General features: G+C 34.8%; 1 protein-coding gene across 4 annotated transcripts in view; it reads right to left on the reverse strand.

Annotated features, from left to right (window-relative positions):
- Positions 1-12,500, reverse strand: part of Lrrk (Leucine-rich repeat kinase) — a 660,345-nt gene that overhangs the window by 546,906 nt on the left and 100,939 nt on the right. The window lies entirely within an intron of this gene.

Genomic DNA, 12,500 nt, shown 5'->3' on the forward strand with positions numbered 1-12,500 from the left:
TCAAAGATGAGGAGAAATAATGATCTCACGCACAACTCGTAATATTTGTTTCCCCAATATTTCATCTTTATCCTATTATCAATGGCGATGACGTAATATGGTTAATAAACTGAATATACTTGCTTGCAGGATAGTGCAACTGCAAATCATACTTAAGATTTATGCAAACACATTTCTTGACAAAGGAAAAGAAATGATTCCTACAATGTGATAGATATATATATATATATATATATATATACTGTATATATATATATATATATATATATATATATATATATATTTATTTATATATATATATATATATATATATATATATATATATATATAAAATATATATATATATATATATACATATATATATATATATATATATATATATATATATATATATATATACATACATACATACATATATATATATATATATATATATATATATATATATATATATATATACACACATATGTATATATGTGTGTGTGTGCATAAAAAGATGGAGAGTTGTCACCCTATGAAGATATCTGAAAATGCAAATAAATATAAAACAAGTACAAAATGAGCCGAAGTTTCTTCGGCGCAATCCAGTTTTCTGTACAGTGTATAATGCTGTATGAAACTTTCAGCCGTATCCATGAAACCCAGCCACGGTCCGGTGGTGGCCTCAGCCACGGCCCATGAAACTCTTAGCCGCGGCCCATGAAACTCAGCCACGCGGTTCGGTGGTGGCCTGTGATGTTAGTACCTATAGCAGTGCCAGAAGTACGATTATGGCTAACTTTAACCTTAAATAAAATAAAAACTACCGAGGCTAGAGGGCTGCAATTTGGTATGCTGGATGACTGGTGGGTGGATGATCAACATAACAATTTGCAGCTCTCCAGACCCGGTAGTTTTCAAGATCTGAGGGCGGACAGAAAAAGTGCGGATGCACAGACAAAGCCGTCACAGTAGTCTTCTTTTACAGGAAACTAAAAAGGGTAAGACCAAAAAAAAAAAAAAAAAAAAAAAAAAAGCCAAGGAAATGCAGGGAAAGGAGGGACAGGATGCTCACGATAAACGTGACGACCGGAACTGACGAAGATGACAGGTGAAACCGCGGAAGGAGGGGGAAGAAGAATGGGGAGGAGGGGACAGCAGAACCACAAAAAGGACTAAGTGCAGCAAGACGCAAGAGGAAGGTGAAAGGAGAAGAAGCCAATACGAGCAATAATAATACGAAAATCCACAATACCTTGTGCTGAGTGTCTTTCCTGGTTCGTAAGTACCCAAAGGTTCAAACCACGTCTATAATTCTAAATAATAATTGACCGCTTCTACAGGCAGCCACAATTCCCTGCGGCCGGCTGATGAAGAGTTAGAGGAATTTATTTCTGGTGATAGAAATTCATTTCTCGCTATAATGTGGTTCGGATTCCACAATAAGCTGTAGGTCCCGTTGCTAAGTAACCAATTGGTTCTTAGCCACGTAAAATAAGTCTAATCCTTCGGGCCAGTCCTAGGAGAGCTATTAATCAGCTCAGTGGTCTGGTAAAACTAAGGTATACTTAACTTTTACAGGCAGCCACTGGGCAAAGGCCGTGCTGGCATAAGGCTACATGACTCTAAAACCGACTAATAAACCAACCGTGATGAGATATTAGACAGGTCTAGAATGTTCTTTGAATAGATGATATAGTTTTTGGACAACAAAATAATTGTGGAGTTTACTATTCATTTAAATACTCTTCTTAAGAGAAGTTTGAAATAATAATAATGACCTGGAATATAAATCAATGCAAATTTTAACGATCGTACGGAATGTAATATAGACTTATCAAATATGAGAATAAAAGGCAATCAGTCAACATGGTATATACATCCGCCAAAACCAAAAACCATCCTGGACACAAATCCAGATCAGGATTCATCTCAAAATCTAATCAACTCCGTGGTCCAGAGATAACCCCACCACAAGGGCTCATTGAAATCCATCAACAACATTTTGCAATATCCTTAGAAAGACAGTCAGGTAGACCGCAAACAAACAACCGTCCTCCTCCGCTACACCAACACAAACAACTAACGAACAAACAATCATCCATTACTCAACACATACCGTCCGTCTGTGCAAGTGGACAGAAAAACAGGCAGACAGACAAATAAACCAAAGCTCCGACAGACAAACAAACAAACAAACAAACACTGACGAATATTATAAACCCCGTTAAAGTGAAGTCGGAATCAAAAGCACGAAAAAAGTGAAAAGTTTTTTCCTTCTCTTTTTCAGCGCTTTACAAACATTTAAGTGGCTTTACGACACTTGACATTCACAGGGTCATGGGTAAAACGATTCAGAAAAATGCAGAGCGCTTTTTACGATATTAGATTGCGCAGAAATAATAAATCTAACATTAAAGATCATGGAAAGTCCGAATAACACGCGTACATGCATACACACACACACACACACACATATATATAATATATATATATATATATATATATATATATATATATATATATATATATATATATATATATATATATATATATATATATATAAATATATATATACTGTTTATTATATATACATATATACTCACACACATATATATGTATGTGTGTATAACTGAATCACGAAAATACTGAAAATGGATTTTGTCTTTATATATATATATATATATATATATATATATATATATATATATATGTATGTATGTGTGAATCACACGAGGAAAACAAATAAAATTAAAACTCTTTCCATGAGCTTTGGTTCCCCTAAATTTGGTAGGCCAATTTACAAAGGCAAGGAACCATCGACAAAACAAAAGAAAAACGTTTACAGTGCAGCACGGAAAAAACAAATAAAAAAAGAATAAAGCTATCGCATGACGAAAACACTCTTCTTGCAATGCAACAAAACGAAAAATATCATGTTTGCAAGGTGGGTAAAAACAATTATTTGGAACCACAAAGACAAAGGCTCGGATGCAGTGTGACATACGAGAAGCCCGTTATTATAACCATGACATTTCTCTTACCATACCTCTCTCTCTCTCTCTCTCTCTCTCTCTCTCTCTCTCTCTCTCTCTCTCTCTCTCTCTCTCTCTCTCTCTCTCTACCTGCCTATATCTGAGTATAATGACTGCCTACGTTACTCTCTCTACCTGCCTATATCTGAGTATAATGACTGCCTACGTATATATGAATAAGTGATTGTACATAAAATCATAATTTTTAAACACATACACGTATTAAGAATATATATACAATATATATAATATGTACATAAATAGAAACTGTATATATATGCATGTAAATGAATATAAATAGAAAATGTATATATATTATATAATATTCGTAAACAGATAATATGGCCACAATACAACTAAACAAAAGAGTGGAAGATCTTTCCCCCTTTACTATAAGTATACGGCATTCTTAAGCAAACAGTTTGCTGCAGAACGATTTAGGGAAAAGATGAATTATGTTACTCTTGGTTCCCTCACTTTCATCAAGGCCATATACTCTGTTTTAAATTTTAAATCACGTTTTAATTCCCTTGATAAAATATGCCGAATTCAAAGCAATTTGTATTTTTCCTAGGATACGAACCCATGCCACTGTGGCTCTCTGCTGGCTTAAAAAAAAAAAAAAAAAAAAAAAATATACATATATATATATATATATATATATATATATATATATATACATATATATATATATATATATATATATATATATATATATATATATATATATATATATATATATATATACACACACAATCAAAATTAAAATTTAGGCATTACTGAATTAAATAAAAAAATTAGTTTGATATAGATCGTGTACAGTATACTTCTCAAAAAAAGACAGGATTTATATTGCAAGACTGATAATGACACCTCACAACACCATTTAAGGGTGTAAAGCGCATATCCTTTGATTTATTTAAACAAGCACATTCAACAAGACTTAAAAATGATGTGCTCTCTCTAGACTTCGTAAAACTATTTCCTTCGAGCTGATAAATGATAACTTGCAATCACAGAACATACCTTTTATTTTCACAGGGACATAATAATCAAAGTTGGGTTAACTCTTACCCGAGCATTTCAAGCCCTCTTGCTGAAATGTCGGGCCTTTTATTTCTCTTCTGGTCAAAACCCCATCCTCTTCTAATCATCTTTAAAGTTATAGTTTCTTCAGTCAGTGGCGTCGACCAATTCCAGCTTCCCTCAACTGCTATCTCTCTAAATGTGACCTTATAATCATCCATTCGTCTTACACATTTGTACTAGTCTCCATTACAATAATACAAATAAGAAAGTCGTCGTTCTGCACTTCTTTCAAACTGAAGCCGGGCTAATCTAACTGTTACTTCTGTGGCACAATCTTTTCACACAGGGGCATTCTATTAAGAGTAATTTTTCTCAGTACATTTGCCCCATTTTGCCCTGTTCCAAATATATATGCATGGATATTTTTTATCCCAATCAAAATACCATTTCTATTTGCTGCTTTGTAGCACAACCTGTCCTGACGACAAACTGCGCTCTCTCTATGCATCACTTGGCTTACTTCCAGCACCTCAAAAGGTTAGAGAATGATCGAAGGATCACCTCATGTGCAGGTGAAAGCAAGCTAATTATTAAGTGGTCTCGCGAGCTTGCGTTTGGTTATGCTCCAAAGCCATCTTTGTTGCCGTGACAGTGTGTAACACTACCACTTTCTCGCACATAGACTCGTGTGTTTTCAGTCCCTTTTTGGCTTTCGGGTCTGAAAGTCGATAAAAATTTGTACTAATATGAAAATGAACAACAGAATGAGAGCGGTGCATATAAAGTGAATGAGCTCTTGAATTCCTAAGCTTGAGGAAATGGTCAAATTGCGTTCTTTTTCAATTCTAGATAAGAACTCTAACTCCAGTCCGTTACACAATTTTTCATTAGTGAAGATTTTCAACTATTATTTAGATATGCGCACGAGTCTTTATAATTAGAGCATTAGTATCAGCAACGAAGACATGCTTACCACCGAACAAAAACAATATTTTTATGCAATCCAAGGACGTTCCTTAAACGTAACATTCAACACTTTCTCAAAATGTGTGGAAAAGCGATTCATTCCAACCGAGACAGAAAGAGGGGAAAAAACGTGTTGAAAAGAAAATCACAAATAAGCACTGCAACACGGCATGAGACGCTGGTTGTGTGTGCGTGTCTTGGGGACAGGTTGGGGGGGTGGGGTAGAGCGTTTGGGACAAAAGGGGCTGGGGGGCCCCACTTAACCTCGTAGAATGCAAAGCGGGAAAGATATGGACGTGAGTCATGTGACACAAAACAGGTTTCACGTGCGGATACCGAGGACCACAAGAGAATCTCATTATCATTAAATGTACGAGTAAAAAATAAGAAGCAGTGCTTGGCAACACAAAAACTGATGCACGTCGCTGGTGCATTCGCCATTATTACATCATCGCGTTCCGTCGTTAATAATTTACTCGAGGTCTCTCTCTGAGTCATTCTGGTATTGCACCTGACTGTCAAGATCATAAAAATAAAATACGTTAAAATTCACAAGAACACCTCAAGCCCTAAAACAGTTTTCTGTGGCCTGGCACAGGATATCGCACTCCATCTTTCAACAAGCAAGGACACTACAGGATGTTTCCCTAGCTGACTTGGGACACCTGTCAGCGAATGATTGTAATACGCATGAAAGCATAGCGGAGGGCTGATTCATCTTCCTGCAGTCCCTTCTCTACGCAACAAAATATTTAATTTTCTTATGCCTGAATTCAGGTAAAAGAAATCTTCGACCTTTGATCAAAATATCTAGAGGAAAGCAAAGATGGCAACGTGATTTATTTAACTGAACGCTTGAGATAATACAGTTTATTATGCATTTCATGATCGTTCTCTTTACAGGAAATGTCCTGGAATTACACAGTTCTGGGCCGCATACGATAATTCCAAAAGAGAAGCTACTGAACTGAAACCAAAAACCATAGCAATGAAAAATACAAAAGAAATCAAGTACGTGCTTACTGGGAGACAGACAGCTAGATTTATCGGCGCCTGTAATATAGTTTGTATGTCTATTACCCGAAACAATATGATATAAGGTATGAGCAAATGAGATGGGTTAAAGGGGTTCAACGCTTCCCTGAAAATGTAATATCCAGAAGGCAGAGCTACTTCTAATGGCCTTTGCTATTAGCTTTGCGTCACCGTAAAGTACTATTACTCTTTATTAAAATAATAGTATCTCTCAGCAAAATAAACTCATCAGAAAGGTAAATTAGATAAAAAGACGTAATGTAAAGTTGAGAGTCTCACAAGGAACTGACAGGATTTTATATATATATATATATATATATATATATATATATATATATATATATATATATATATATATATATATATATATATATATATATATATATCTACATATACACATATACATAAATATACATATATAAAAGATTACATATTTATATGGTTTTCATGAAATTAAGTTATTATTATTATTATTATTATTATTATTATTATTATTATTATTATTATTATTATTATTATTATTATTATTATCATATAGAAGGCTTTCAAAACATAACCGAAATTTCCCAACTACCTGTACAATCGAACTTAACTATACCAAAAGAGGGGCATTTCTAATCAAAACTACACATTTTTCCCCCAGAATCACAGCTAAGTGTTTATAAATTCTGAAAGTGAAAATCCACAACTGTGGCTTTTAAATCATATGTTGCTAAATACGCAGAAACTTTCATCTGTCTCAGCGGTAGAGTCTTCAGCTGTATGGTAAAATCACGGAATTCTTACACGAAACAAAATGTAGATTATCCCTGTAAGATGTAATGGTAAGTGTAAATAAATTTTCATCTAAATAACTGTAGAAATGCAAAGTTCCCCCATCACGTGGTGTAAAAAAACAATCGATGGGGAGCAAGATCATTGGAAGGTTAATGCCCCCTGATTTAACTCACTTCGCACGTTGCATGTCTCGCATGAGAACTGCAGTTTATATTACAACCATCACCATATTTTCCTGAAAGGCAAACTCAACGAGACACGAATCTACTACTTGCCACATCGTAAATTCAATGACGTCATCTATCCACTGAACTGGATATTAAACCAAGCATAGCGCGGTCTGTCATCTCAACTACTTTGTAATATCTGTTGTTTAATAAGGAATACACACACACACATATATACATATATAATATATATATACATATATATATATATATATATATATATATATATATATATATATATATATATCTAATCTCTGAAATATAGCATTAACTTTCTACATTTTTGCGATTTTATGGACTCCTTATGTTAGATGGAATTCTATTTTAACAGAAAATATTTCACAGTCATATACAAATATATATATTATATATAAACACTTTAATAAGGAATCTATAGATATATGTGTGTATATATAATGTATGTATGTGTGTGTATATATATATATATATATATATATATATATATATATATATATATATATATATATATATATATATATATATATATATATATATTAAATATCAGGATGTTTGTTATCAATATCCAATACCGATATAGGATAGGAATCTAACTTGCTGATGGACTCTTTATTATCAGCGATGAAAAAAATCTTATTTCCGGCAAAATAAATAAATTTCAAACAATACCTCTTCTATACTTTAGAAAAGCAAGCTATAACTAAGTTTTCCCATCACTTGCAAGTCTTTCGACAAAACTTTTATTATAAAAAAGAGATATGAGCCATTTTCATTGACTCCATGTGGATGGTCCAATTCACTTCTTTTTCTTTATTTGGATGGTCCAGTCCATTTCTTTTTCTTTATTTGGATGGTCCTGTCCACTTCTTTTTCTTTATTTGGATGGTCCAATCCATTTCTTTTTCTTTATTTGGATGGTCCAGTCCATTTCTTTTTCTTTATTTGGATGGTCCAATCGATTTCTTTTTCTTTATTTGGATGGTCCGATCCATTTCTTTTTCTTTAATCATTCTCACTTTGTTTTACCTCTGTACGACACGGACTATCAAGGTTATATGATTTCCCACCCCGTCGGTCGATAGGAATAATCTTGGCCTGCGGCTGAAATCGCTCTGTAAAATAAAGCTAACCCATCTAATACCTATTTTTATCATTATACTCCTGTACTATTTTATTTCATATAGTATTACTATTTTACTCACTTCCATCTTAATCATTCTTATGGCCATCTTTGTTGAGGGACGATCACCTGTGCCATGCGTGGCACACTGTAGGCGATGCCAAGGTTCTTGGCAGCTTATTTTGGCCCTTCTTACCTCAGTGCCCAACTTCTTTACCTTTGCCTCACTCAGACTTTCATTTTGCACTTAAGAGCAAATCTTTTTAACGAGCTCGGTGAGAGTCACGAAATGTGACTGACTGATTGATTCAATATTAAATCATCTGGTGTCACAACAGCAAAGGTCATCGAGAAATGTGACTCAAGACTGGTTGAACTACTGCATAATAATAATAATAATAATAATAATAATAATAATAATAATAATAATAATAATAATAATAATAATAATAATAAGAGGTCTTATTAAAAAAGATGGCTGTATTATGCGAATTTATCTTATATAGTGTCTTTTCTATCCTCCTTATGATTCGCTTTTCAGGCTCAGCGATGTTAGTCAGTAACTGGCCGATATTCATGTTGGAAAAGGACAGTGTGCGGAATATTGGAAGTCTTTTATTAAAATATCCAATCAGAAATCGTTCGTCTGGGTTCAGGTTCTATTGTAGGTACCGTCGACATGTTTCGACCAGCTCGTTGGTCATCCTCCGGACGTGGTTGCAGAAGGTCTGAAGAAACGAGGTGCTCTGGTTGGTATTTATAGGGGGGTCTTGATCGGTGCATGGTACCTACAATAGAACTTGAACCCAGACGAACGATTTCTGATTGGATATTTTAATAAAAGACTTCCAATATTCCGCACACTGTCCTTTTCCAACATGAATATCGGCCAGTTACTGACTAACATCGCTGAGCCTGAAAAGCGAATCATAAGGAGGATAGAAAAGACACTATATAAGATAAATTCGCATAATACAGCCATCCTTTTTAATAAGACCTGTTTAAAAGAGGGTCTACTCCCTTCAAATAATAATAATAATAATAATAATAATAATAATAATAATAATAATAATAATAATAATAATAATAATAATAATAATAATCAGGTCACAGTGATTGTTGAAGGTAATAAAAATATACAACCCAAATAAAAAACCAACTCTCCATTTTCTGTGAAAATTCTCGTACAGGTCGAGTATATCAAATATGCACCATTCTTAGTCTTTCATAACCAAAACTGAGAGAGAGAGAGAGAGAGAGAGAGAGAGAGAGAGAGAGAGAGAGAGAGAGAGAGAGAGAGAGAGAGAGAGCGCGCACACCAGTGGCTCGAAACTACATAAATCAAAGGATTTGTATTATTCCCTCGGGGGCACAAGTATCGCAAAGTCCAGCGATAACCAGAGCGAGCAATTCATCCACCTTACGGATCGTCATGACATTTGACCTTCCCCTGAAATTCCAAGAAGCAAGACAAAGAAAAAACCTCGAGCAGTTTTCCAGGATATTCTGAGGACATATTTACATTCTGGCCAGCTATTTTATTTACATAAGTCTTGAGGTAGCAGAATGTCATAAACTACTTCAAGAGATCCATAACATATTTTGACACTTTCCTAAAGCTTTCACAAACTTAGCACTAAAACAATACATCTAGCATCCAGTTAAAAACGGATTATAAAAAAAAAGGAAACACCATATTAAAATAACTTCTATTAGGGAATTAATTCATACAAGACAGTAGTATACGCGAACCATTTAAATGCATGAAACACTTGAGGGAATTCAAATAACCATTTACAAGTGCCAAATATACGACTTTAAAAAAGTAAGTTGAACACTTATTATCATTCACTCACACACAAAAAAACACAAACACATACATTATATATATACATATAATATATATATATATATATATATATATATATATATATATATATATATATATATATTTTATACATTTATATTTTGTAATAAAAGTAACGAAAATTCATTTCTTTCATACCCATTTATTTAAATTAAGTACATTTATTAGTTTTGTCCAGTTTTGTTATTTTTGTTTTTGTTTGTCATTTTGACTCTTGAAGGCTGGACTTGGGTTTTTTCATTTCCCCTCAACGATTGTCCTGCGTTAATAGCTACACCACCCGTGTAAGAACGTTCCTATTTTCAGGCTTGTTGGTGATGGTCTGGCCGTTTGTCGCCCGCTGCCGACTCCTCCCGCAAGTGACCTGGAGCCTTTGGATGTCGCCTCCAGTTCCAGTGTACAACAGTACCGCTTCAGAGGATGTTTTAGCACCTTTTGCTTCTGAAGGCAGATACTGCAGATGTACGTCTGTAACACTCTTGGCACCCCCTCTGCTTGTTTGGAAAAGTTAAGTATATCTTAGTTTAACCAGACCACTGAACTGATTAACAGCTCTCCTAGGGCTGGCCCAAAGGATTAGATTTATTATACGTGGCTAAGAACCAATTGGTTACCTAGCAGCGGGACCTACAGCTTATTCTTCCTCTTATTCTTCATTGGCCGGTTGGAGATTCGAACTCGCGGCCAGCAGAGCTAGCTGAGAACGGAACCCACCCGCCCAATGAGGAACTTGCTTGTTTGGAGACGCCTGCTGGTGGTACAAATTACTTTGCCACCCTGTGAGCCGTGTGCTGTGTCGGCAACTACATTTGTTGACTCTGGTCGTAGGTAGCACTCCCACCCTTATGCCAAACATTACTCTTGTGCCCTGCCGAGTGTCCAGTATGGCGTTGTACACTTTCGTCTGCCCTCGCCTTCAGGCTGCTAACACCCTGGGATCATTATGGGGCCTCCCAGCGCCAAAGAAAAGCATAAGATCTACCTGACGCGTTTAGAAACTTTTACCTTTTCCTCTTTTGGACGTTCTGTGTACACAGTATTGAGTGTGGACTTTATTCGAGGGCGACGCTCCACTGTAGCACTCCAGTTGCTTATTTTTATGAAGGGACGATTTTATCAACAGCCTTATTTGTGTATTCGTATATATACCTCCGGTTATGGATTAGTATAAGTTTAAAGTATGTTTTGTAATTGTATTTGTTAATAGTTTAATTAGATTAAGGATATTTTCTATTCTGATTCTCCTTCTATCGTGTGTTAGCGTAATTTACGCCCAAGTGAAATTGTTGTTTTTCTACCTTCTACGTATTCCTGTCCCTTTATCTTGAGTAAAAGTTAGCTAGGCGGTTGGTGGTTGTGTGTGTGTAATGATTCGCGAGTGTGTCTTTTCCTCCCTCGTTCCAGTTTTCAAGGGGAGTCTCTTTGTAGTTTAAGTTGAGTCACTGTAATAATGTGCTTTGTTAATTCGCCTAGCGTGTTCTTGACCTCATCATTTTTTAGATTTTTGTCCTGAATTGTTTAATACCTGGCAGAGTGCCACCCAGTATTATACTGGTACGAGTTAATAATCAGGGAAAAAGAACCTGAACATACCGAGAACCCTATGAGACCTGTGGTTCCTATCAATATATATATATATATATATATATATATATATATATATATATATATATATATATATATATATATATATATATATATATATATATATATATATACACATATAATATAACAAGTTTCAATTGTCTTTAACGTGCCTCTTACCTAAATACTACCAGCTGAAAATTAATCAGTCCACCCAGTAAGGTGACCTACTAGAATTTCACTCTCCTATTATCAAAACGGAACTAATCAATATGAATGACGCAACCTTGACATAACCGCCAAGCACGTACTCAAGGTGTTTCCACACGGGTAGCCTTGGGTCACGAGTGGATGAATGATTCAGAAGCCATTTCTCTTGTGTTGCATTATTGTTCAATTAATGATACGGAATGCTCCAGCTGCAACGTAGAATATTTTGTGTATCGTCAATATGAATCTCTATACTACTACTACTACTACTACTACTACTACTACTACTACTACTACTACTAATAATAATAATAATAATAATAATAATAATAATAATAATAATAATAATAATAATAATTCCGCGATTTTGTAATTTTGACCCCGAGTTGTTCCTGGTAGTCTTCTGGCCATCCATTTCGAAACTAAGAAGTGCATGAAAGTCCTACTCAAACAAATCCATATTCAGATGCTTGAGTAAGCATGCCAAAATACGGCACTTTTTATTTTACTTTATGTTTATCTGTAACATTAATGTAGGTTGCTAGGGGCAACAGAGTTTACGAAGAGTCGTAAGCAAAACAAGAAGCTTACGAAGCAAGCTTTTAAAGCTGAGAATTACTGAAAGACATCCCCCGAGCAAAAGGCACTGACATATTCTTTCAGACTTGGAGGAGTTAGCATGACAAAATCGT

The sequence above is a fragment of the Macrobrachium rosenbergii genome, chromosome 19, assembly GCF_040412425.1.
Source record: "Macrobrachium rosenbergii isolate ZJJX-2024 chromosome 19, ASM4041242v1, whole genome shotgun sequence".
NCBI lineage: Eukaryota > Metazoa > Arthropoda > Malacostraca > Decapoda > Palaemonidae > Macrobrachium > Macrobrachium rosenbergii.